Source organism: Haemaphysalis longicornis, unplaced genomic scaffold (assembly GCF_048455015.1).
Source record: "Haemaphysalis longicornis isolate Haplotype H1 unplaced genomic scaffold, Haemaphysalis longicornis Haplotype H1 scaffold_6, whole genome shotgun sequence".
In the NCBI taxonomy this organism is placed as follows: domain Eukaryota; kingdom Metazoa; phylum Arthropoda; class Arachnida; order Ixodida; family Ixodidae; genus Haemaphysalis; species Haemaphysalis longicornis.
The window spans coordinates 182,676,614-182,703,873 of NW_027526407.1; the positions used below are offsets into that span (position 1 = coordinate 182,676,614).

Sequence of the window (27,260 nt, forward strand, 5' to 3'; positions counted from 1 at the left end):
AGCGCACGTAGTGCGGCAACGTACTCCTGGACAAACTCCCCTGGGTGCTGAATGCGACGCCGAAAGCGGTGCCTTTCTACGACGACATTGCTTGGGCTTGTGAAATGTTGCGTTAAAGTCGCTACAGCTTCGTCGTAAACAGAAGGCTGAACGGCGGCGGCCTTGCTAGCTTCAGTAAGTTTGTCGTCGGCGGCTGACTCACCGATCTGAGAGGCATCCGCTGGAAGCGGTAGATTGGAGAAGACACGTTGACCCTCAACGCCGAGGCTTTGTTAACAGCAGGGCCTTGCGACGTTCAGGCAGAAATTCGGACGCTCCGGATGCCAGTAGGTAGTTTTCGAAAATTTGGTGCCATTGCGTTCACGGAATAGGAGGGCGGCCGGGTTCAGGCAGGAACGGGGGCGGCGGAGCTAACCCGATGCAACTCATGGCGTCGAAAAGGTGCAGGCGTGGTTACGCCCCCCGAAAAAGATGCATCCTCGTCGCCATTGCTATATCGCGGCGAAAGCCGCAGAAGAACCACGAAGCGACCACTGTCGTCCACGATCGCCAATCAAAAACTGAGCTTATGTTCAGAGGTATGCATATATGTACAGAAGTCACCTGGTGGCAAGTAAAGACAAAATAAACCGAATCGAAACCGAAACTGAAACACTACATAGACGAAGAGCGACCTAGCCGCACGGCAGCGTGCCGAGCCCGAGTGACATGTCATGATCGTCTAGCTGGAAGCACTCAACGTCGCCGAGCCTGGGGCCTTCAAACGGAACTTACCAGAATTCAGCCTGAAAACCTCCCTGCTTGTGAAAAATATTTTCAGCCTTGGAACAACGGGAAATAATTATCTTCTCGTCATCTCCGCAGACCTTCGTGACAAACTTTTGGAAGCATGCCACAACGACATTTCTTCCGGACATCTCGGCACAGCTAGCACTATTTGAAAAATCAAAACGAAGTACTTCTGGCCCCGCCTTGCATCCAAGTCACCCACTACGTGCGGAGCTGCCGTGACTGCCAGCGGAGAGACCCGCCAGACATCTGCAGCCGATCGCCGTCACATCGAGGCCATTCCAACAGATTCCAATAGATCTTTTGGGCTCATTTTATAGGTCACGATGTGGGAACAAGTGGATTGTCGTAGCAACAGACTACATGATGCGCTACGCAGTGACCGCCGCTGTTCTGACGGGGCTGCCCAAGAAGTCGCCAAGTTATTCAAAAACCAAGTTGTGCTGCGACATGGAGCACCTGAAGTCCTAATCACGGACTGTGGCACGGCCTTCACTGCATCGTTCACGCAAAGAATCCCACGCTACAGCAACACGGTTCACCAAAGAACGGTGGCGTACCACTCCCAAACGAAAGTACTAACAGAACTTCTGAACAAAACAATGTGGGTTATGTTGTCTATCTACGTCGATATTGAATATTACACTTGGGATGAAGTGCTCCCGTATGTCACGTTTGCGTACAACACGACTATCCAGGAAACTACGCAGATAACGCCATTCGAGCGTGTGTACGGAAGACGGCCGACTACGATGCTTGACGCCACGCTTCTGCATGTAGAAGAAGACGACCTCAACCCCGACAACCAAGGTTACTGTAGCAGCTCAGCCCCGGCAGCCGAGCTCACGCCGCACGCGCAGAGCACCGCTTGACTTCAGACCCTTTTTTGTGCCTGGAGCCACGAGGAACGAGTCACGCGGCCGGCAGTTGCAATCGACACACCGAGGCGACAGCACCGAGCTCGCACTCTGCAGCAGGAACATTACCGGTGCATGGCTCGCCCGTCTCCGCCGCTGTTCGCCTTCTGCTAACCTTTCGGGCCTCATCAGTAAGTCAAGGGGGACTTCTTCTCACGCCCCATTCAAAACCTTATGCTTGCAGAGCAGCTCCGCCATCTCGAAGGAGTTCGCACAACGAACCTGCCGCTGGTGGATGCCGGACGCTACTACCTCCAACGTCGAGACGCCGTAGGGATCATGTGTGGGTTTAGACTCCCGTGCGATGACGTGGACTCCGTGAGGAGCTTCGCTGACAGTATTCCGGACCCTATCGGAGTCAACAACTTGTGTGCCAACTTAACTACGGGGTGATCGCCGAGGGTGCTTTCGGAACATCACGACTATGTGCGCGGCCCGAATTGGTCCATGTGGTTCGCCTGAAACCTTACTACTCACGATTACAAAATTTTTTGTGGTTGTTGTTTTTCAGGACTGTCTTTATTTTAGCATCGGGTTGGTGCCCTCTTAGAGGGGGGAATGCCACCAACCATGTTTTGGGTTTTTTTGTTTATGTTTTGTTTTTGCCGGCTGGTTACGCCAGGCTGTTGTCTGTGTTATTCGTGGGCCGAGTGAAGCGCATGTTATCTTCATTATTCCGCACGTGTTATTTCCTTTTATAGAGAGAGTGTCACGAACTAACGCCACCAGCCAAGAATAATCTTTTATTATCTACAGTGTTCTGGATGCAATTCGACGTTTCGAGAAGCCCTCGCACGGAGAGATAAATGCCCGCAGAGCGGATACCGCGGCATTCGACTCTCCGACGTTCGCTTGCGCACGTCACTTTGTTGACTGCTGATCGCCACATGTGTATTATTTAGTTTTTAGGGGGGCACAAGTTCGCTCCAATAAACGTGTTTTCCTTAAAGTCAACGGCGCCGTCTTTGCCTGCGTGACAATATCTCCAAGGCGTTACGGTGTAGCCTGCCATGGTCCTTTCGCCGTGGCGTAACCTAAAGGCTTCGAAATCCAAGCGGTTTATATAGTCATACCCGCTCGAAACTCATGAACCGCTTCAGCATAGCAGTGGCTTATCTTGGCTGTGCCAGGATATACGTAGCCTGAGCTTAGGATCAGCTGGTTATTCCTAGCTTTCTTGGTTGTCTAGGATGAGCTGTTTATATTGCTTACTGCTGCTTAATATCAAATGCAAGCCAATCCTAAACCAATTCAATCCAATCCAATGAAATCTAATCCAATCCTATTCTCGCGCTTGCAAAATGGCGCAGTAAAACTCCCGCACGTTAGGGGGGAAAGCACAAAGAGAACAGAACTCTTTCTGGTGCACTTTCAGGCAGCGGGCACGCGAGCACTTCCTAGGCGGGAGGTTTGATTTGCATGGGGTTGTAGCAGTAAGCGGATGACGGCGGTACATTCTATTATGGCGAATCACTGCTCAGCACTTCCGGTAGCTTTCACACTGAGTCGAACGGCTTTAATTTTGAGCCACATTTTACCACTTCTGTGCGCAACTTGTTAACATTAGGTTGGGCCCGGCTGTTGTCTGATTTGTAGCAGTGCTCGGGTCAGTGGGTATACTCATACACTATGTGTTCGCAACCCACATCAGCAGAAGCAGAAGAAGCCAAGGCTTTTGTGAGGAGGCTAAGGTGGCATTCAGTATTGGGACCGCCAGCTGTCGCGTGTTCTCCGAGTAGAAAATTTCAGCTTGGGGATCGAAACCGGCGATCTTTCAATAGCTCCAATTAGTTTCAACACACCCGCAGTTATTACTTCTGAAGATTCAACTACGCACACGCACAAGTGTAAACGTGATTTATCCCCTTCAGCTACGCTTCTGGGATTTTCATTGCAGCTATGCAGGGGTTAGTCAGATTCCTTCTCGTCTCCTACATCGACCGTTTTAGCACGTGGGTTGGGCTAGGCAGCGCGGCACGGATTATTTAAATTGAGCAGTCGCAGTATCGCATTCGGTGACGGGCTCACATAGTCACGAAGTTGGGTAGTCGGTAGAAGCCTAAGCTACGTGCATGATTTTGAAGCTGTTAAAGAAAGCGTAGTGCTTATGTTCTGTTTAGTCGGAATCATAACCCCAAACCGACAGTGTTGGTAGCGTATCCGTTTGCCGGACCCGCCAAAATAAAATCTAAATCTGGCAATTTGCTTCGTGTGCTCATAGCATATATGCGTGTGTTGAATAAATTGAAACCGTGGTCTGACGACCTTGCCGTGATCGGGAGAGAGCAGATAGGTGTGTCTTGACTACGGTAGACCACATTCTATTATCCTCGACCACTTACTGAGGCCTATTGAACGCTCAGCCAGACCTAAATGTGAGCGCGAACGATATTTCAGTGTTAAAATGACGTAAGTGTAACATTGGGGACTACGGCGTCATGCTTTGTCTCACCTTGACTGTCTGCTTTTTTGAATCTGTAGGCTGTTTTATTGCGAACCATACTATCCAAGTAACTGACACTTCTCCGGATCACCGCGATTGCTTTGGCATGTTCGCAGTCCAGGACTTCAGCAGCCGGTTTACCTTGGCGTACGTGATATGTATCCCTTTGAGCAAATCCCATCATTTTAAATATAATGACCACGCAGCTTATGATTTGTTCGGGCTGACTGGGTGATGGTTTGAATCTGCACGATGTGTATTATGAGAACCATATTATCAAACCAAATGACACATGTCTACGGATTGTCGGAAACCAATGCCGTGGCTTGATCTCAAAGCAGAATTTTTTTGCGCTCTTTTACCTTCGTGGACGTCTTATCCATTTGAGCACAGCCAAGAGATTGATGAAAGTAAAGTATTCTGATTGAGCAAAGTAATCTGCCACGCACAACGTGCGAGAGCCAGTAGACATGCCCGAATAGATAATTATGGGAGAGTACACTCGTGTCTTATGTCAGTATTTCACGAGAAATCACCCTTTTCGTGAATGCTATGTCCTGTTTCTGACCCATTCACTATATCCAGACGCTCAATGTCGGCCCTGGTCAGGCGATGACATGCTTGTGGTCACGGGAGTTAACTTGCATGTGGTTACTCAATCCGTGTATCGGCTGCTTTACAACCATATAGCGAACGTCAACGGGGTAGTGCCGCGCGTATTGCTTCACCTGATTGAGCTAGAAACAGAGAGCAAGTGCACATACTTGAGATGCTTGTGGTGGTCATGTTTTCGGTATACCTGCTAGGTAACCACTCTGGGACGTGACTGTCGAACGTATACTCATGGGCCATTTGCATTCTTCACGAGCCATAGCAAAGGCAGCGCGCTTGTCATAAGCCATCGCTTACTGATTCATTGTTGAAGATATGCTTGCATGCACCTGAACATTAGTTGCGGCTAGGTCGCTTCAAAAATCTCGTCGCAGTTTGACATACGGGTTTCCAGAGCAGAAGCAGCAGTAGTTTGTACACTGGCCCCAATAATGTCAGTGCCGTAGTGATGGTGCGGAAGAGGATAACGAAAACGCTTTGCTCAACGCAGAACGATCTCTTCTGCTACGAGAACTCGGAGCTCGAGCACCTCCGATACTCATAGAAGTGCAGCATAAGCCAGTCGCGAGCATGTGAAGTCACCCTCACTAGCTTTCGCTGTCGCGTGCCAAATTTAAATTATTACTTGCACCACTCTAATCTGGCTAGGTTGCTTTTATGCGCCTTTTGCAATGAACCAGAAACAATTCACTGTTTCTTCTTCTGCTGCCGACGGTTCTCCTCGAAAAGACGAAGATACTCAGAAAGTGCATGCAGCTGGCTAAACCTCCCGCTGACTACTACAGTTATTTTGTCATTCGGGGGGAAGGAACTGGGATTCTGCCACGGGGATCTTTGCAGTGCGTTGCACTCATTCAACCTGGAATGAGGCCGTCTGCCGTGCTAGACATGATTTAGCTCTACTGGATTCTCTTGTCAAGAATATGCGCGCCCAGCTTACGGCTTCGTCTGTACCTCTTTCTTAGTTTTTTCTTCCAATTTTATTAAAAGGTGTTCGTTTTAACCTTTTTTCTTTCTCTAATCTTCTTACTTTTACTTCTCTACTCATATACAAAAATTACCCAATTCCTTTCGGTAAACCGCATTTTCTGGCCAATCCCCCTGAGTGGGTACGCGCCATTTCACTGGAACCACCACCAAGAAAGCGTATTGGCCAGATGCATGTTCTTGCCATAGTTTCACCCCTTGATCTGTTCCCAAAATTCATAGAAATTGGATGACTGTTTCATCCGTCTGTACGGGAGCGTTAAAGATGGCCTCCATTATTTAGAAGTGTCCGCTTGAGCAGTTCAGCAAAGATCAAACATGAATAGAATAGTCGCCGGCGAGAGCAGTTGTTAAGTGACGAAAGCTGCTTCAAACCAGGAGGAATACTCTGGTAGTTCTAGCCACCTGTAAAGCTGAAGGGCGGAATATTCGCATTTCGGGAACTTTATCCCGTTAATCACACATTCCTAGTACAAACAAAGCCTACGCTCCAGTTTTGAAACGTGTTACCGAGAATACGGTACGTCAGTGGATACACCAGAATCACGTCATTTAGATAGCACTGCCTTTCGTTCCCGTAAATCAGTAGCTAAACGGTCTGTCCTTAACTTTACGTCTGAACCGGGTTGTAGCCGAAGTACATTGTTTGAACAAATGGCGTGGTCTTTCATCATCTACATACAGTCGTCACCTCCGCCACCTTCTTGTTCAAAGTAGACTGCAGTGGCGGCTTTGGCGGTGTTATGCTGAGAGTTTGTGCCGCGCAAGTTTTCTTAGTGCGTTATTCAATGGTCCCACGTTAATTGTTTTAAAATCGTTGGGAATAAACCTATAGTCCTCGCTCATGCCGACCTTCTTTTCTTATATGCTGCGAAGCTTGTATTGACAAGTGTCTTTTATGGAATGAAGAATTCGGGTTCGTTCCAGGCTTGAAGTTTACTTTGATGCGCGGTTTTTGGTAGGCCGTTGGTATGGAGCAGTAGGACACGCTATTAGCCAGATCTTGCCCGAAGAGAGTTTCGCTACGGGGGGAATTTTGTGCTGCACAATTTTTTTATTTTATTTAGAGCTAAGGCTTGCAACATGTTTCTCACTCCATTTCACTCTGTTTTCCAAATTTGCGCTGTACGCAGCGTTTGAGTTTGAATTTTCATGGTACCTTTCAACATTTGTATGGTGATCTTCGAAGAAGGTTGTGATCATGAGTGTAATTTGCTCATACCCATGTATCATGGAGACCTTGAATTGACGCGCCACAATTTGAGGCATCTAGGGGCGCTTTTGTGGCTACCTTGATTTTTCTACTATCTACTAAATCTACTATCTTGATTTCTCTGCCCTTCTTTTTGGAAGGACCCGCCCGGGTTAGTCGTAGCTACGATATGATGATTGGTGCCCAAATTTTCTACAGTATTGGATCATGTATGACCGGGAATGTTTTTAATTAAAGTGAGGTAGCGTGTGGTGTCGGTACATACACTGTTGCCCAATCTGGTGGGAGACGCGGGGTACGTTAAAAGGGTTAGCCCTTTCTGTTGGGCGTTTAACCATAGATTGCGTCCTTTGATGGTTTCCTTGTTGTAACCCCAAGCGGGATGCCGAGCAATGAAGACCCCGACCACGATAAGCGCCTGTTTGTTGGCTATGCTTAAGGTTTTCCGGAAGAGGGGTCCGAAAACAGATTTTTCTTTGGGGCTGCTATATACGTTAAGAATATATATGCTCCCTTCGTTTTTCCAAGTTGGAACTATTTCGATTAGGACGTGATAGACGTTGTTTACGCCAGTGTTGTGCGCGATGATGGCTAGATTTCTTTTGACAAGCGTTACGACGGGCGTTTTATCGTCAGAGGCATTAAAGCAAGATTTGTACCCTGATAATTTAGCAGGTCCCCCCGTTTCTTGCAGAGCAACGACGTCTGGAGCCTCCTTTGTGTCTACGAATTGCTGTAGGTTTCCTCGTTTCCGGCGCTACCCTGGACAATTCCATTGCCAAATTTTGTACTCGTTACAAAGAGCCAAGTGTGGTGATTTGCCTCTCCTGCACTTTGTTAATTTCCGTCATTACGGGTCTGTCGTACGGTTTCGCTGTCGTTTTGATTGGACCGATTCCAGCACTTCTCGCTTCCCTTTGAGAATTTTATAGTATTGTTACTCTAGTGTTCAAATCCACTAGCTGTGCCTGTATGCTTGCGAATTGTTTTTGCATTGTTTGAGTCAGTGCTGCGAACCTTCCTTCGACTTTTTTTCTATTTGCTCCAAGATTACGCTTGCTATGTCAGGTGTTTCTCCGGCTTTTCTTTTTTGAGGTGGCGCCGCGTTTTTCGGCGTACCTTTACAAGGAATTGTAGAGAGACCTTGCTGAGGCAACTGCGACCCAGCCTGTTTAAGTTTTACGATTTCTTCTTTGAATTTATTTTCCTCTTTTTGCTTAGTACTTTCACGAGTAACTTGCTCTAAAAGTTGCTTATTATTGGATAACTCCTGTTTTAGGGTGGACCCGTGTATGCTCGATGTAGCAGTGTTGGAGACCGCATCTGCCCAGCTCATCTTTGATCTGTTATCTTCGTCTCTGACCAGGCCCTTCTGCTGGCTGAGGGTGGTTATGTTCCTCTTCCTCGAGCCCGAACGAGATCTGGACTGGGATCGAGACTTTGATCTTGTCTGGGATCTTCACTTGGAGTCCAGTCGAGACTTGGATTTGGATCTCGATCTGTGTCTTGGTTCTTCTCCGCCTAACGGAAGTCTTGGAAAGGAGTTGGAACGTCTCCGGATGTCTTCGTCATTGGTTTTTGATGGCCCTCTTCTTTCTTTTAGTCTTCCCTGCCGATTCTCTGAATTTAATCTGGTAGATTGCTGCCCATCTTCCTGTCGCTGGCTTCGTTCTTCCTGCTGTTGGCGTTCCCACTGACGTTGTTTTACGATGTACGGAGTCTTGAAGCGTTCCCGACACTTTTTGTCCCCCGTGAGGTGCCCCTTACCTCACAAGGAACACTTGGGTTCGCACGGATGATCTTCGGGTGGGTTTTGAATTCCGCACCCGCGGTACTTCCTGTCGTTCGGTGTCGGGCAGACGTGGCTGCGATGACCCAGGCATCCAAAAGTGTTGCACGTCTCGTATTTCTTGCGATGAAGGAGGCAGCGATATTCGGCGCCCCGATAGTAGATGTAGTGGGGCACTTTCTTTCGCTGAAACACAATGACCACCGAGTCAGTCCGGCCCATACGTCTTGCGTGAAGGATAGTTGGGGTTTGCCTATTCACCAGCCTATTTTCGATGTCTTGGGCGTGTCATAGTCCGGTATTCCGTGGATGACTCTTTTGAAGGTGTCTTCCGGCGCCGTTATGTAGGCGGCTCTGCAGTAGGTTTGTTATCCAAGCTGAATAACCTGTATCTGACTGTAGCGCAAGGCATTCTCCTTCTTGGAAGTGCTCACGACAATGGTATTCTGACTTTGGTTTAGACGAAGGATATCTTCTTCTGCCTCTTCCTTTGATACTGTTGCTGCTCGTAGAACGCCGTCCTTGATATACGAGGCGGGCAACTGCGCCATGTCAAGCCCGCCTCGTGGGCAGAGAACGACTTTGTAGTCTTCCTCCAGCAGCCGCGGCTGCCGCGGTCTCGGTGGCCATCGCACGCCCCGTATGCTTGCGTCTGTTTTCGTCTTCGGGTTCCGCCCGGCTCCTGTGTACTGGGCTCGTTCGCAGTGGCTAGGGCACTGCATCGCCCTGCTTCGACGTTTGTGGGCTGCCATCCAGCCCGGCCCATGGTATTCTTACCGGGAGATCGTCTCCCCCTCGACTTCCACAACGTTCATACTGCGGCTCGTATTTCAAAGCGGGCTTTGAGCGGCCGAGCGGGGGGTCGCGCCGCTCGTGGCACCGCTCTCTGCCCGAGCGCAGCAGAGGATATGTCGTCGTAGGCAAAGTTAGGGTTAGCCGGTTGGCCGGCACGACGGGTAAGGAGCCGTCGTAAAAGTACAAGTAATGGTCTACTTGCCGAAAGTTTTGTCTCCACGGACGGCTTTGACCTTCCGACACTGGTTGCAATAGTCGTTCATTACGGGTCTGTGATTTTTTTCCACGATCATAGAAAATTCACAGAGCCCATGGGAGACACGTTCGAACGGCTCGGTCCTTTAGCGGTGCTTGTTTGTGAGGAATAATAAATGCATCAACTGCGCGAAGGTGCATCAGCCGGGTCAACACCATTCGTCCGAAAATACACAGTATCCTGAGAGGCCTTCGGCCATACCTTTTTAATCTTGCACGCAGGACAAGCAGGTAGATGAAGACAATGACAAAACAGTTGAGGAATCTAACCATTTTTAATTTTATTCCGTACCTTTATCTCTACACTAAGATGGAAAAAGGTAGCTGCGGACGCCACCAGATAAAAAGCTTCTAGACATTCTTCAACACTCGCCCAGGAAGGGGCAAACTGCCATCGTTTTGTTTCGAGCTGTGTCGGCAAGAACAGCAGTTTTTTTGTTACAAGAAACGGTAGTCTAGATGAACACGAGTGCGCGCGTTGCTCAGCCAAAAATGACAAGGCGTCCAATTTGAGGAACTATCCTCGCAGTGCAAACTGCCCACAAGAAGCATCAGAAAAAGTAGTATTGTCCAGCTCACCCAGTCTTAACAGTTGGCTTTACAGAAGTCTTCCTAATTCAAGTAAAGAGCAGTGTCTGCTCACCGCTCTTGGTAATTTATTAGGAACAAATGTCCTCCACCACTTCATTTACCTTCCTATTACATTACAGTCAGCATTTTCTATTTTGGCCATTTTAATACTACCCCCTTCTCCAAAGTCGCTAAAATTTGCATTAACGTAAGACTGTGACTTTACGCTCCAGAGCTCTGTGCTTTTCCAAAAATACTGTATTAATGCAATGCCACAGGTGCCACTGGATGTTGTCGTGCTTGTAAGTTCTTCGTGTGCTGCAGGAAAGCCACTCCGCACAGCACCATACGGCAAATATCCATGTGTTAATTGGCGGATTTTGTACACGGTAATGACAGCCGTTGTTATCTCAACCTTTTTATTTGGACATAGGGACGAAGCTCTCTTAAACTGGACGAAGAAAATACCACAACTTGAATAAATAAGTGCCTAAGGGTTGACGCATTATATTGTTGTCCTAGTGTATCGCGTTAGGCGTGCAATGCTTATATTTCACAGGTGAAGCCACAATTTGCGTGGCCGGCTAGAATAGCTCTAAAGAGAGGCGTACTTTATTTTGGCCTTCTTAAGATGTTGTTATCACGCATAATCGTTTGTATGCCAAGGAACGTATTTCTCTACAGTTTTTAGAATGTATTTATCAGCGCTTTCTGCATCCTGGGGGCTTCCTTCTTCGGCGGGATTGTGTATTTTCAGCCCTCTTCATGTCTGGTCCACTGCTGGCTACTACATCAAACAATTCCGATGTTCTAAACCACAGCAACGTTCATGATGTCACTCAGGGTGTGTGTTCACAATATTATAGTAGGTGTTTCCAACGCCCATAGAACCACAAATCAGCGTTTCTACTAAGAGCACATGTCTCTTGCGCAGGTGACATCACGGTCAGGGAGCTCACTAGAAAAAACACAAACGCTATTGTCTAGGCCATTCTGTTACACTCATGGTCATTCCCTGAAGCTTTCGGAAATAAACAATCAAAACATAAAATCTTAAAGCCTTTATACTAACCGTACTCAAAATGAAAATTGTAGGATTGAAGATAACCTACACATGCAAACAAAATACACCCCCCCCCCCAAAGTGCCCAAGTAGAGAGATGCCAATTATTCAACATGGTAACGTAGAAAGCACATCCTTTATTTCAAGAGCCAGATATACCCCGGCCTTCTCGAAGAAGGCTGGCACGGTTGAGCTCTGTTTCTCTCCAGCTTGACTTCCTAGCCTACACAAAGGGATGTAAGGCACTCGTGGCTAAGGCCACCCTGTCGCTCTTCAGCAACTTCGACATGAGCGCGCTCACTCGCTTGCATGTCAGCTCTAGCATCGGGTGCATCGTTCAGTACAGCTTTGCCTGGAAAAAATGGGAGAAAGTGGAGAATTCGATGCTAATAGACTTCACGTCTGCGAATTCTGATGTATTGGTTACGACCATACAGAAAAATGCACCAACTCAAGAGGAAATAAAATAGTCACCCTAACATTCTGGCCCATAAAAAGCACAGTGACAGTAAGCTAATTTTTGTGAATACAAAATGGCGATGCTTCCGCATTAGCTATATAATTACCCCCCTTAGTTTTGAAAACATTAGAAAATGGAGTTTTGCTTCTATATAACAATATTACTGTATGAATTATAGCATAGATTTAGAGATGATGAAGGTTCATCAGTGCTGCCCATATAACCATAGCAAGTTTTTAAAGAATAGCTTTAAGAAAAGGGGAGCACGAAAAATGCAGGAATTACCTTTTTTAAATACAGAGACATTATGCTGTTGTCTCTGTATATGGTGTAGCAAGGTAAACGAAATTGCTTGGCAAGCATTGCATTTCTATTAAACACATTCTCTTTCTCTCAGTGTTCGCTGCGTATTATGCAGAGGGCAAGGCTTCAATCGCTCAATTTTTTTTAATAATTAGTGCTGGACAACCAGTATTTTCTAATATTGGCATTCCCTGAGGAACGTCGCCAATGGTCACTGTAGAAACTGATATTTTAAACAACTTAGTGTAAAGAAAATATGTGTACATGTTTGAGCAACACCACGTTTTCAGGCTGCATTACTTAACATTGGCCCTAAGGATATCTATGCACGCTTCAGAACGTGCGCCATGAATAAAATGCATTGAACAAGTAATATTTGCTGTGAGACTTCCTACCGGACGCAAGCAGAAGCCCCGAAACAGCCAGAACAAGAAGAAAAAGTTGCAGCTTCATGACGACAACCTGGAAAAGACTGTAGAGCAACAAATGTATTTGCGTTTTTTCATCACTCGAAATACTTATACAACCTAACATAAAAACAGTTTTTATACAGTAAACACAATATTCGTCCCCTTTCAAAAAGAAGCGCGAATAGGGAAGATGAACGAGAAACATGCGACGACACAATGTTACGGCTCTTCCTAAAGAACCGTAATCAAGAAAACTTTTTACGCCTTTCAACCTGTCACAAAAAGCATTTTAGGTGAAGTCACAACACATTATTTTGTGCTAGAATTGACTACAAACCGGACCGAGGGATTAAGGGCGGACCAATTATTGTCACCTATTGATATCAACCTATATCCACCACCAGCGTATTGTAACCCCGTGTTGGTAAAAATATTCTCAAACTTTCCTCCCTTAGGGCAGTTCCTTTTACTAAGTTAAAGCAAGTATTTCTAGGAACTCATTTCTGAACTCAAATAGGCTCTGTGTTCTGCATACGATGCCAGCTTGTTCTTTATGTGTACCTTGACTTGAGGATGTTTCTGATCCGCATTTTTATAATTTACCCGCTGCACAGCAAACGGCCGGCAAAATCTTCCACTCATTGGAAGCACTTGGATAGCTTCATTGGTTCCAAGGGCCAAGCGGCACTGAATATTTTGCTCGTCGCAACCGATAATGTTTGTGGTTCGGCATTCTTTGTTTGTAATTTACTCAAAAGTTGCAATCTCTGCAACTAAATTTCCGCAGCTAAAAGCAAGCCAGACAATATATTTGATATGGTTCGATGGACGTCCTGAATCCTTCAAGCAATATAGACGCTGAAAAAAATATTATCTGTATGCTATTATAAAGCGTTTATGGTGTAGAACAGACAAACTTGGCGTGGTTGCTTCATTTTTACTCATATTTTGTACTGTTAACCTTTGTTGACTTGTTAAAATATTTTCGTATTTTTTCAAACAAAAACGAAAACAACGCTTACTGGAGGTCAAACCGGCACTAGTTTAGCACGTTGGCACTAGAGATTGTACAACCACGCTCCCGCATGAGAAAAGGAATCGTCGTGTAGGAAGAGGATACCTGCTCTTTACACCGGCAGTCTGTGCATGGGGGTATTTTCGAATAAACGCAATAGCTGCCCAGTAACTCTTGCGTTTGAGAATATTTGTCTGAGTGTGTGAGTATGGCTGTGCTAAGCCATAATATAGAGATTAATTTCAATGTTACATTCGGACGTCGGAAATTTCATTCTATGTAACAAATTTGACCGGCAGCTGTTGTGTGGTAACTGGCTCCGAGGTCATGAGAATGTGAAAGCGCAAGTTGAACGGTAGATTTAAACTGCGCTGACTAAAATTATGTGAAGCCCTTTGGCAGGAGATTCGTGGAGCCCTCTACAACCATATATTTGTACCCTTTGTTGCTCAGACACAGATGTATGTTTTCCAAAGTTGAAAGCTGGAACAGTTGTTTTATGGTTCCTAAAGAGAGAGCCATTTGCAAAAATGCTGCACAGAGAGCGAGAAGCACGCACGGATGACACTGCTTAGAACTGTACGGGGGTTTCCCGGGTACGCTTTATTCCGCCTCTTGGATGCAGTACGAATTCGGCCATCAAAATTTGACAAGCCGCGTACAAGGGAGTCCGATCTCTGACATTACTGCCATTGACGCAACAAGCTCATTTAGAGAGCGTGCGCGAATAATTGTTGAGGGTGGGAGCCGGCGGGCAATTCAAATGCTTTCAATATGACGTCCTTTCTTATAGTTGACATTTTTTAGCAAGGCTGGCAAAGCTTTAACCTTGGAACATGTGAATCGAAAACAAGGCGCTCCAGATTTCTCGCGTGTTGTATTGAAGTAGCACAGAACGCACGCCATTGTTCATTTAAACTCCTGAGCATATAAATCAGCGGTGGCTGGTTTTGGCAGTGAACAGCAATTTTTCGTGTATGCAAAACTCCAAACTGTGCGGGGGTTGCAAAGATAATTCGTGTTTACTTGTTAAGTCCTGAATGTACACAGGAGTTTCAGGTGCCTAACAGCTTTACTGACATAAGCAACGTGAAAAAATATGACGTATTCTGTATGCTGAGACCTTTAGAATTCTTTCCGTTACAATTACGTACCGCAAAGTGAGTTGGGATCTAGTAAGACTCATGTGGAATTATTTGAGTCCCCTCTAGTAATATTGCTTTTTACGCCCCATTCACGCTTTTAGAAATAAAAGCACGTTCCTCACTCAATAGTTGTGTGAATGAACTTGTGTGCGGAACAACATTTTACGAATTATTGTACAAACACACAAATTCGCTACTTCGTACCACCTAAGCTCAGGGTTGAACAACAAGTTGAAAAAGCGTTCATCACATCAAATGTTTTTTTTTCACAAAACTAATCAGGGTTTTAAAATAGAAATCGCTGTTATATGTTTCCAAAACTTACCTTCTGCGATGGAAGATGGTTTTCTCGTCGCCTGTAGTATCGGCCTAAAATTCAACGAGGTAACCAAGAGTGGAGGCACTCTTTTATTTCCCGCGGTGTGAGACACGTGACTAGCCAAAATTCCTGATGTTTTTTTCTTCTACTGACTACGTATCACCATGTCAGAAATTACAGAATATGACTGGGGCGGACGAGATTACTAAAAAATTTCTTTTGCTTTGTTTACGAAACCAAACACACATAAAAATGTCATGATGTTTTGAAAATGTAAGTATCACAAGGTTGGGCTTGACATCTCTTATGAACAACGCCGCTCTACCTTCGTTTATCAGGGCCCTGTCCACCCTTAGGAATGAGCAAACAACAGTTGTGTTTTAGACATTATCGGTGAGCAGGAAGTAATGTGCCTTTAGAATTTCGGTCGGCAATAAAGGTCACCGATATAGGACACATTGTTTTTCACTAGCATTGCGTGTTTGTACAAGTCTTTATTTCATCACAAAACTACATTATAACCAAACGCGCTTACACTTTTTGGGCGTCCAAATGTAGTTTACTTTTTGCGAAGTGAGACAGTGTTACGTTAGACAAAATAAGTTTAAGAATGTCAACACTGGCAGTCAGGAGTTTCTACCAAACAGATATCAAGTATCACGTTTCTTTTGAAATCTCGAAAACCAAGGCATTTCTCGGCTATGCGGATCTAACCCTGCCTCACGTAACCCTCTCGGAAAATAACCACGCCAACGTGGGCACACGTAGTCAAGCGCGCTAAATTTACATTTTGAGCTAGAGTAGAGGATTCTCTTTTGTGGAATAGTGCAGCACAATACTTGCATTATCATGGTACACCATTCTATTATATATTGTTTCTTCAGCCATCAAGCAAACTCATCTGCCTCAAACAGGAACACACATCACCTTTTTTTCTTTTCGCTTTTCCATCCGTGTCCTTCAAACATATGTGCACTTGACACTGTAAGAGCCAATTGTTGAATGTGTTTTTCCAACATGCCGATCGATAATTCAACCGAACACTGTGCTCAATCGAAACAAACTTGTAGATTGAAATGTTCAACATTACACGGAATCCGAACATCCTGCGAATATTTTAGTGCATGAAACGTTAAGCTCATATGCAACTAGGATCAGCAGGTGTAGAGCCAGTTATTCGACAGGCAAATTGTAGGGATGGGTGAAGCAGCTTTGGACTATTTGGACTCGTTTGAACCTAAACACGATTTCTTTGCCAACGTATTCAGCGAAGCTGTTTTCATTTATATCACACAGGCTATTATACGGCGTCTTCTTGTACCAACATAGTCAGTACTGACATGATGAAGGATGGTTTGCCTCTGCTTTTCTAATATGCATTCTTGCCTTTCGAAATCGAATAAAAGAATTTCAGCTAAATGAAATATTGCTAATTTTGGGGTAAATAGCTAAAGATATTTGCAGATCCCTGTTCTTTATATCTGCTGTCTCTTTGTGCCTCGTGACAGCCGCTGGTGTTTTTTGCAAGCACGTCTAATCTATTACTCCCGCAATAGTAATAGCGCTTTCAATATCACAAATGTCTCATCCACGTATCAAACGCCTGTACTTCACAACCTACAAAGATTTCTCGACAGCTCTGAGTACGGTGTTCTGGTCAATGCTACAATAATACAATGTTAGAATGTTACATGTCAAAGGTTTGTTTGTTTATTTGTTTATTGAGCTAGAATACAAGTTCACCGAGCAAGGTAGAATAATTTCTATTCTACCGAGGCAAACGGGGCAAAAGGCGTTTAAGGCCACTTGATCGAGCCCGATCGGGTCGCCTGACGACCCCCCATGCCTGATGTAGCACAACGACAGTAGCACTAGCGACGCACATTCAAGCACCAGTCAAAGAAATTATAAACATGCAACAAACCAAATGACATCACAGGCAAGCTATATCAACACAATTGTTGGGTATATAAAACAGTGACAAATCACAAAAAAACGTATAATGATAACAGATATATGCTACGCAAAAGATAGAGACCATGACACGAGTAGAAAAAGTTTAGGAAGATCAAGTTTTACCCGAAAAATACCCAAGCAAACTTTTTTTTGCACTTATGGCGGGTAGAGAACATAATGTTATGGTATACCTAAACAGTATTCAAGGAAACCTTCTCATGACGGCACAGACCACGGCTTATAAAGCGGTCGCACGCGAGTCCCGACATTCATGTTGTCCGAAAAAAAAATATTTTTTTCGAGGTATATGTACCAAAGAGAACTTTTTCACGATTGTCTTGGGGCACGTGGTGAAATGCAAAACCATGCCTGACTGGGCCATGGCAGCCTATAGCTGTAGCAGCTTCGATTGGTAATTTGTTTAGAATTTCCACACACAACAACAAAAAGATGTACATAACTGCAGAACAGAAATAACTATCACCCCAGGTAAATAAAGAGTTTTTTGAATATGCCATTGCATAAACAATAAAATTAGGATAATAGATTTTGTGTACACGAACTGATGAAAACACAACTTAACAAAACAGTCTTGTTAGGTATATAGAATACAACACTGCGAATAGGTATCACACATTTCAAATCTAAATTAACTTTCAGATGCCATTTTTTTGAAATCGTATTTTTTACATGTATTTGGAAAGTTATCACTAGTATGGAACTTTATAAATAATGCAATGAAATTGTGTTTTCATTTAGCAGATCAGGTATTTGAGATGGTAATGTCTGAGTACCATAATTTGTTCGGAAGCGCGGTTTTTCTATTGGATTTCTTCGTAGTTCATAACAAGTGTTTTTCGGGCAGTAGTTAGTTTCAAACAGTGCTTTATCGGTCCTATGCTGGCGGAAAATATGTAGGCTTAGTTTGTATTTGTATAAAGTTCAGATATCGAATACTTTATAGGTTTTAAAGTACGGCGCTACGCTTTCAGTTCTGTGCAGGTTGGAAATAGCCTGCATTCCTCTCTTTTGTAGGTTTAAAAGGTTTCACAGGTTAGACCAAGTTGTGGTCGCCCAAAATAAAGAGCAGTAATTTATACGTGAGTGGGCGAGCACATAATATATATCGCGTTTAACAACTTCTGGTAGGTAATGTCCTCGCGTGTTAAAAATTCCATTTGCACGACAGAGATTTGATCTAAATGATTCTACACGTGCTGTCCACGAGACATTTTTTGGAACAGGACTCCCAAAAACCGAGTTGATGTTGATTCCTGAAATGGGGAACTGCGGAATTGTATGTTTAAATTTAGGGTACAGGTATCCCTGCGGGAAAAGGTGCGGGTGAAGGTGCGGGTAAAGGTAGATTGCCGCCGCTAGGCAGAGTTATTCTACCTTTTGCCTCTCCTCCCGAGACTAGCTTTGTTTAAATAAACAAACTGAACAGAACGAAGTAATGAAGAGACTATCCTGTATTTAGGAACATTTATGAAAACATCGAAGAGTTTGTAAGCGTAAGTTTACAGGCGACCGGATCCTCGTTCTGTAGTTCAACTCTGTCCATGGAGAACATGTCTTCGATGGACCTTTGGATTTCGCAAGTACTGTGCGCCCTGAAAAGATCTAGCATGGCGATTAGCCGATCCCGTGCACTTCCGAGGCAGACGTGGTCAAGAAGAAGCCCACTGCTTACGCTGTTGCCTGATCATGGAAAATAATTCCTTCTTTTGTTATTCCCAGTAGTAGGCTGTGTTGGCAACGCCTTGCATAAACGTCAAGACCGTGATGACCGCCTCTCGCACGACGTCCCCGTCTTCTAACTGCCTTCTAGTGTTCTTGTTAATGTCCTTGTTCACCCGGAAGGTCAGCGTTTTTTCGACCACCTTGCAGAGGATGACCTTCATTGAAAGTAGAGAATATAACCCCGTTCAACGCCGCGTCTGTCCATGCGCATTATCGCCCGGCTCGCATTTGCTAGTGGTGTAGGATGTACACTGGTTATTATTCAAGGGCGCCCGGTGTAGATTTGAAGGAACTCCTATTTCTCTCTCTGCGCCTAGCAAAGTAGCAAAACCTCACTATAGCCCTTCCCCGATGCAAACGCTAAGTATTGAGTGCCTCCCGCGAGGCTCATCTCGTCGTACACGACTGCCCGACTGACGGAGTGGATATCCGAAGCGCACTGAACGGGCTTTTTGATTTCTGTCACGTCATTCAATGCCTCAACCTCATCGTGTACCGGAGCATCTCCGTGGATGTAGCACTTGTAGAGAGGCGCATCTATCAAGTACTCCAACCAGGTCTTGATGACATCGTTCTTGACCACTCCTGACTTGTAAGTCAGCTTCTGTGTGAGTCGGCACTTGATTGAAACGTCTACCGCGCTGTCGTCGAAGATGTGGCGAGGTAGAGACTGCAGGGTTCTTGGCACATCGATGGGAACCTTAACTATCTGACCTCCGATACCGTACTGACCACGTACGTGAGAGAGACGCCTTATGCACAAAAACATCAAACGGGGTGCGATCAGGCGCCGCTCGACCTCGTTTAGGCGAAGAAGAGTTGTGCGCAACAGGAATACGTAGCCGAAACTGGTCGTGTACTAAAGCATGACGCTATTTAGTAAGGACTTCACCTTTAGTAAGGACGAACACCTTAACGTTGACAGACCTTTTAAAAAACTTTTAGATCAAAACCGAAGCGTGGGCTTTTTCCAGCCTGAATCTTTTAAGTTTGATTTTGAGCACGTCGTTGTCAAACCAGAATCTATCGCCTACTTCACAAGTGACCATGAACTGACAATCGATGAAATTGCTTTTAAATATTTAATGCACACCTTTGAAGGCATTGTCCTGCTTGGCGGCGCGTTAACAACGCATCTTCGCGGCGTTCTCGTTGTTGCGTTGTTGTGCGTCGCCTTGACTGCTGAAACTTCGGCTCTTTGCCTCAGCTTACCCGGTTCGTGGTGCTTTGCGGCGACGTTGGTTCTTCCTTTGGTATGTGCGGCTTTGTTCATCGGTTGATCTAAGTGCCTCCAAGGAGCGAACGACACGTCGCCACCCCATGGCTCGCAGGCTTTGCACACCATCAACTATACAGCGGTGGAATTTCTTTGCGGGGATCGCTTGACGAGAACCCGATGCGCCGCCACCTTTCCGCTTAACCTTAGGCGTTTCCGTACTTTAAGACGTTGTTAATAAACCAGAATGTATCGCAATATTCAAAACTGGCACCGAAATGGCGATCAACGAAATCACATTTGAAATTAGGCAAATAGTACTCCAGTTTCTGGGGTAGCAGCTTTTTGTTGTTTTTGCGTGCATTCGCACTACTGTGCGTGCCCGTGCTCCTTTTATCCACACTACTATTATAACGAGTGAACCACACGTGTACGTCCCAATGGGAGTGAAAGTGCAGTTTCTTATAACGGTGCTAGCGCAATTGTCAGCCGATTGGGAAACTTGTCAAAGATGCATCGGTGGTGGCGAGGAGAATAGCAGCCATGGAATACCAATCGCCGGTGGCGAGGAGGCGCACTGTAGAGGCGCCGTGGAAATCCGCTTCCCCGGAGCAAAAACTGGGGGGAGGGGGGTTAACATATGCTGCCTTGCCGTAAAAATACCGGGGAATACACCTTGTTTAGGTGGTTGGGAAGCGATTCTTTTAAACCACTACCACTGGTTACTGCGGCGGGCTTGAAATAACTGCGCATTACAACAGAACCTGTAACACTTTCTTTGAGATTACACTTCAGCGCGATGTTCAGAACGGCGTGATGATCGGTGTTATACGCACTGAGAATTTGCGTTTTCACAGCAGTTCCATTCTTCGTGAACTTTAGTTCAAAGCACGTTTTACGGATTGCAGTCGGTTGTTAGGTATCGCTCTTGAACTCCATTCCAAACTGTGCTCAAGGACGAAATGGCCGAACCATTATCGCTTACATTGCCGCTACCCGTGCCTTGAGCGGAGCGCGTGGCAGCACGAAATGTCGCATGACGCTATCATGAACCATTCTGAAAAAATGATGGGGTAAACCCGCAGCTGTGCTCGGTGCGTACAGCATATGACTCCTACCTGACCGTGTGCGCCAGTAGCTCAATTGGTAAAAGAACGGGATCTCGCTCTACATTTTTATTCGATGCATGTTCTATTCCTTGCTGTGCCAGTAATTTATTTTGTTACTTCGCGGGTGTTTTCGGGTTTACGCCGTGGTCGCTACAACACTTTTGGCGTGTAGAGGTACAAAGTTTCGCTTTAAACATGTGGTTAGAAAGAGGCCCGCGTGAATTAAAACGTACTCCTGCATGGGTGGCTCAGTAGCTCTGGCATTGTGCAGGTGAGGACAAGAACCCGGGATCGATTTGTTGGCACGGCGGCCGCTGTTCTGGCGGAGGAGAAAAGGTAAAAGGCCCCTGTGTTGGAGATTTCGGCGTCATAGGTCATCAGGGGAAAAAATTAATCCAGAGCCCTCCACTATGGCACGCCTCATCACCTGTGCAGTGTCGGCGCGTTAAATCATACAATCAATCATTTCATTGATCGATCAATTCTGCAATCAATCTATCCAGTTATTAAATTTTAACAGTAATTTTTCACGGTGAATCCGGCAACCAAGACACTGGCCTACCCAAAAGGAAAAGCTTTACGGGTTAGCAGCGGTGGCGAACAATAACATGTGTAGCCACTTTGAAACTAAACAGTTCCCGTAGTAGGAATGAACCTGGGACCATCTCGTTACAAAACCTGCGAACATTCCGTGCGTAGTATCCTTCTTTGGCTCAACAATTTTTTTCTTTTTTTATTATTATTAGATAAATTTGCGATTACAAATATGCAACAAGATGTTGGACCAATAGCCGAAACTAGTTGAGGCCCAGATAAAGATATACAGCAGAAAAAACAAACCTGACTAACAACTCACCGAAACAAGTAGAATACTTAGTGTACGCAGAGTGTGTAAATACCTAACGCAAAAGCACTCATAGGCCGCGAGGGAAGAAAATAAAAACCAATACCAATCAATATAGTGAAAACAAACTATACACTTTTAAACATTTTAGCCTTACACTCGAGAATAAGTGTTTAATAAAAAAAGGTAAATTAACAGTAGTATTTTCTTCAAAAAAATATATTCAGCGTCTATGTATACACGGATACACAGCTACATGTACAGAACTAAGAACGTTATCACCGGAATTTAACGTTTATACTTGGCTGTGGGTATATAAGCCTATTTTTCAACATCTTCCCCAAATTTGGCCCGGCGGCTTAATCAAGACAAAGCATAAGAGTTGCGCAATTGCCTAGGAACATGAACCCTGAAACATTGATGAGAGAAAGCGGCAAAAGGACATTTCCTAGGAAGTTATGTCAATGAGTGGAACATAGACATGCTTCTGGAGAATACCGATTCTTTTTGGGGGGCGTCTGAACTATGTAAAAATTCGGCCATTCCTTGCCAAAGCGTGTGCGAGGCCGCTCACCTTAGAAGCATCGTTGAATCAAATATTGAGGGAATGAGAAGATCAATGCGTGTATTCAGCTATAATCGCTTAAACGGAGCACAGAATTTCTTTCTTTTTTGTTGCGCGGGTGTTGTCTTTGGACTTCAAGGCAGGTTCTAGCGCTTAATGACACGTTCCACATTCGGTGATATGTGAAAGCTTTACGACAAAACAATCCCGACTTACCAGAAATTGAAGAATATTAGCGACATGTTTGATAATCGATATGAAGCGATAATTAATGGAGGGGGAATGGGCGCCTTGCTAAGCAATTTGAAAACAAACTTAGCGCGGCTAAATAGGCCACGGAATAATTATTCATCAGAGAAAAACTTAAAACAGGAAAAGCTTCCTTGATTGGAAAACATTTTAAAGCAGAAGATATCATAGTTCACATCAAGTACAAAAATTAGAGTTGAGTTGGCAACGTAATTCGGGTGATAGAGTAAACACCGGGAGAGATTGTAAAAAGAGGAAGGCGGAGAACTCGGTGCAAAGGATAAATAAGAAAATACGGAGGCAAACAGTAGACTCAAGCGATGCAGGATAAGAGCGGTTGAAGGTCGATAAAACAGGCCTTCCTCCTGAAGTGGATGTAGTGGTCTCCTAATGGTGACGATGAAGTAATAGGCGGGTCTCCCAAAAAGGATGAGGGGTCGCCAGCTTTGCTGTTTCTTAAGCCTTCCACAACTAGTGCAAGATGCACCGTTTTATTGTGGCTGTTGTAGTGGAACAACTGGGTACCAAAAGATTTAAATCTAAGCGATATTTAACTTGACCCCACTTTTTTGACAGCCTATGTTCGTTAGTGTGGCGTTAGAAAATGATAATATCCACGTCAACTGCGATCCGCACCCGAAACCTAAAAGACTGGTATCTGCCGTGGCAAGATGAGAGCTAAGGGAATCATTCCACAAAGGAGTACATTGTGTCTGAGTTGTTCGCGAGGATCTCCTGCCACTCCCATTTCCAAACAATGTTAGTTTGGTAGACCTTTCTTTTAGTTTCACTCATGCGTAATGAGAACTGTCAGGCCAGCTAATGTAGGTTCTTCGTATGAATACACCACAAGAAGTAAAGAAAATCAACAGGTGATTTCACTGCGAAAGTAAAGACTACGATGCTAAAAGCATATATTCTCACTGGTAAAGAGTTTTCACATTCAATGCTGCAGGGGCTCGTTTCTATATGGTAAGGTAAAACGTAGATACTTGTCACAGTGCTAAACAAGTTTTTAATACAGACAGAAACTTGCTGTATCTGTTTCTCCTTTTGCGTGCTCATTAAAATATTTTTGAGTTATTTATTGATGGCTTGGTGCATACCAAGTTATTGATTTAGTTTTTGATACCTCAGTGCATATCACCGCATTCTCTGCGGGGCAGCATCTCAAAAAAGGCGGGCACCAGCGGTGTACTTTTCTTTTTTATAAAGCCTTTAAAAAAACTACCAGAGGATATGGTTAACATAACGGCAGCCGCTACAGAATAACTGCAGGAACTCTGGAAATTGATTGGTGTTCATTTGTTGTCATCGACATTGCTTCTTGAGGGTCGTGTGCGGTCCACTTGTACCCTTACTGTATCCAAACAATCGCCGCAATAAGTAATATGTTGAAACAAAATCTCGGGCCAACTGCATTAACGTGAAACCTGGGGAGGGGCGAAGCATGCAGTGTATGCGTGCATTCTTGGCGCCTCGGCATTTTTCCAACGGTGATGAAACCGTTGGGAGATACAGGTTTACAGCTTTGCTGCAAAGTCTATTGTCTTTGATGCTCGCAGCCCTTTAGCGCGAGATGTTAGCGAGTGTGCGGGAGTTTTTAGTACGCGCTACGTTCTTGCGCGAGGCGTAAAGGAGTATAAGGGTGTTTTAGTACCGTGACTGCATGAGACGACGATTACGGCGACGATAACGACAGGAGATGTAAACAGCCACAACCTCTAATGGGCTGCTCCTCTAAAGTGCTTATTCTGGCTGTCCTTTCTATCGGTTATTGGGACGATGTTTTGTATAGGTACCAGTCGACAAATTTCCCCTTAAATTCTCAAAGCATCGTGTGCGAAATGTAGTCGTTTCCTTAGGCGGGAGGTTAGTAATAGTTTGAATAAAGTCGTACACCATGTCCAATAACCACAGGCCCGTTCAATGTTTAACGTAAAGATGCCAATAATGACTTTCACCCTCACCCTCCTGTCCATCTACAGCTCACCATTCTTTGCAGAAGAAGTGAAAATATTTGCGGTACACTTCACAAACGAGGCTACAGCTCCACACAAAAAGTCTACCCAGATGCACCAATTAACATCTGAAACCAGAGTCAATACACACCTTCTCATGCAACAGTCGTATACTATGGTGACTGTTGGTGTATGAAAATTCTTACGAATCAATACACTGGCGCGAAAAGCGGTTGCTTACATTAGCAGCGAAAGCGCCATCATTGGGCGAGCAGGAGGAAAGCGAGCGGGCATTGATCACTGCTTTCCCCCATCTTCATCTTGTAGCCACAAAGACATTCAAGGCAGCCTGGGGGAAGAGGTGCCCGCTCCTGCTCGGTAGGTGCAGCTCCATCGGAGCGCTCCACGGCGGGGCTATCGGCGCTCGGCATGGGAGCAGCTTCCACTGTGGTTTCTGAAGACACCGAAGAAAAAACACACAGATTGGTATGTGCAAACTTTGCATGATGGGCGACTCACAACCGAGTAATGAGCATAATGAGGCATTCAAGAAGCCGCTTCTTAAGGTAACTACCTACGTGGCAATATCTGAATGTATGTTTTTATTTGACATCGGCTGAGCCTCCAGCAATGTAAAGGGTAAACTTCACCCTACAAAATACGCAGCGGTTTTTATGTTGCTATTCTAAAGTAAATAAAACCAGACATTGCTTTGGATCGTTCGAGTGGACTATGATGTGATACTTCATGACGTCAAAATTCCAGGAAATCTGAAAACACCTTATCTCTTTTGGCAATGTCGCAGAGCTTCATTCGGGTAAATTGAAGGCTGAATACCTTGAGCAAATACTTCAGAGAATACCGTCCTGAATGAACAAAAGTTTTAGCAGCGTGGCAGAATCTGGAAGGTTTATCGTTTATGAAATTTACTTCTTTATCGTGTATGAAACGAAAAATAAGTATAGGGCCCAGCGCAGAAGTCGTAACTTGCATACGGTATAGCAAAACAAGGCTTAAAGCAGAATCCAGGAAAAAAAAAGTAAACAGAGAGAGAAAAAAGCTAAGCACTAAAAAGGTTTATGTCGTAGCCGGGCAAAATCTATTTTCTTAATTGATGCTCTTTGCATATGCATTTCTGCTTAACTGAGTTACGCCGTGTCGTCATTCAAAGTCCGAAGGTTGCTTGCATGAATATGGTGGTACTTATAGTCAGAGAACCAGTCATTTATATATATAGTAGTGAAGACGGTAAATTATGTCCTTCAACCTCTGAACTCTGATGAATCAAGCAAACTTCGGTTATCTTTTTGTAAACATAGCCATTTAAACATAGCCATTACAAAAAAACGCTTTGTCTTTTGAAGTACGTCCTCCCGCCGTCATGTGCGCAGATAAGAACAGTACACCTTTTTTTTGTAATGCTTGGATTATTGTGGAAGCACACTCAACTGTTTTGGCAAGAGGTTAAGGAACCCTAGGGCTAAAACTAATTATACGTTTTTCTTTAAACCTTCTTACCCGACACAAGAAGAAGACCGGAAACGGCCGGTGCAAGAAGCACAACTAAAATTTTATGATGATAATCTGGAAGAACAGGAAGGCTTTGAGACCCATATATATGCAACGGTGTTTTACATTTCAGTGTTCAATCATCCCAGCACCGAAATAAAAGGGTGAAGTTTAAACTATTTTATTGCAAACAATAACATACAGCGCACAAATATGAGGTGTATGCTACACACCAATCTCGTTCTAGTAGTGCTTTTAAAAGAAATATTTGAATTCATTTACGTGGTTTATTAAAGTCCATTGCCACATTTTATGATGTTTTTATCACTCGACTACACAGAAAAAATCAAAAACTATTATTTGGTTAGCAAAGAATAATTTTGACTTTTTGTTTGTAGCACCTACTCATGTAAATGTTTTGCAAAATTACTCCTCCTGTGCTTGTAACAGATATGTACCTGCCTTGCGTACAGTGCCAATTACGACGTGATTGCGAAGTGTTTGCAGCTGCAAAGTTTTCGGTATCTTACGTGCGTACTCTGCTGTAGCTCATCGTATAGTAGGGGTCAGTTCAAAAACTGTTTTTATATATGTCGCTGCAAACCAGCCGTTCCCCGAATTCAGTGCGGCGTTCTGGCTCGCGTACCAAGCGACTAGTAAGACACACACAAAATCTTCCCTCTGCTTGCCGAGGCAAGCTGAACAAATGAGAAGCAAGAAAATTGTCTTTGCATTGTCTTTGCTGGGAAGGTTGTACCCACTGGCTTGTATCTACGATAGCAATTATGCGAGATGCTCGTGACTTAAGCTACCACGCCCCTCTGTGTGCTTCGGCCTGGTTAGTCAATGTGGATGGAGACTGTTGTTTTCAATTTCCGACTTGGGTGTTTTTACTTTGTTTTCTGCTGCTGGCCACAATCTTTTGATGTAGTTAGGGTGTTGCGAGATATATTAGAAAGGCATTTCAAAGCGAAAGTGCCGGTTTTTGCACTACGTGCAAGCCCTTTTAAACTACCTTAGTAC

General features: G+C 44.7%; 1 long non-coding RNA gene across 1 annotated transcript; it reads right to left on the reverse strand.

Moving 5' to 3' along the window:
* Window positions 1-11,550: 11,550 nt before the first annotated feature.
* On the reverse strand, window positions 11,551-15,180 carry LOC144142095 (uncharacterized). The gene is made up of 3 exons (XR_013316826.1): window positions 15,092-15,180; window positions 12,592-12,668; window positions 11,551-11,785 (listed from the first exon to the last, which is right to left on the reverse strand). It is a non-coding gene; the product is annotated as an uncharacterized LOC144142095 (long non-coding RNA).
* Between the last annotated feature and the right edge of the window lie 12,080 nt (window positions 15,181-27,260).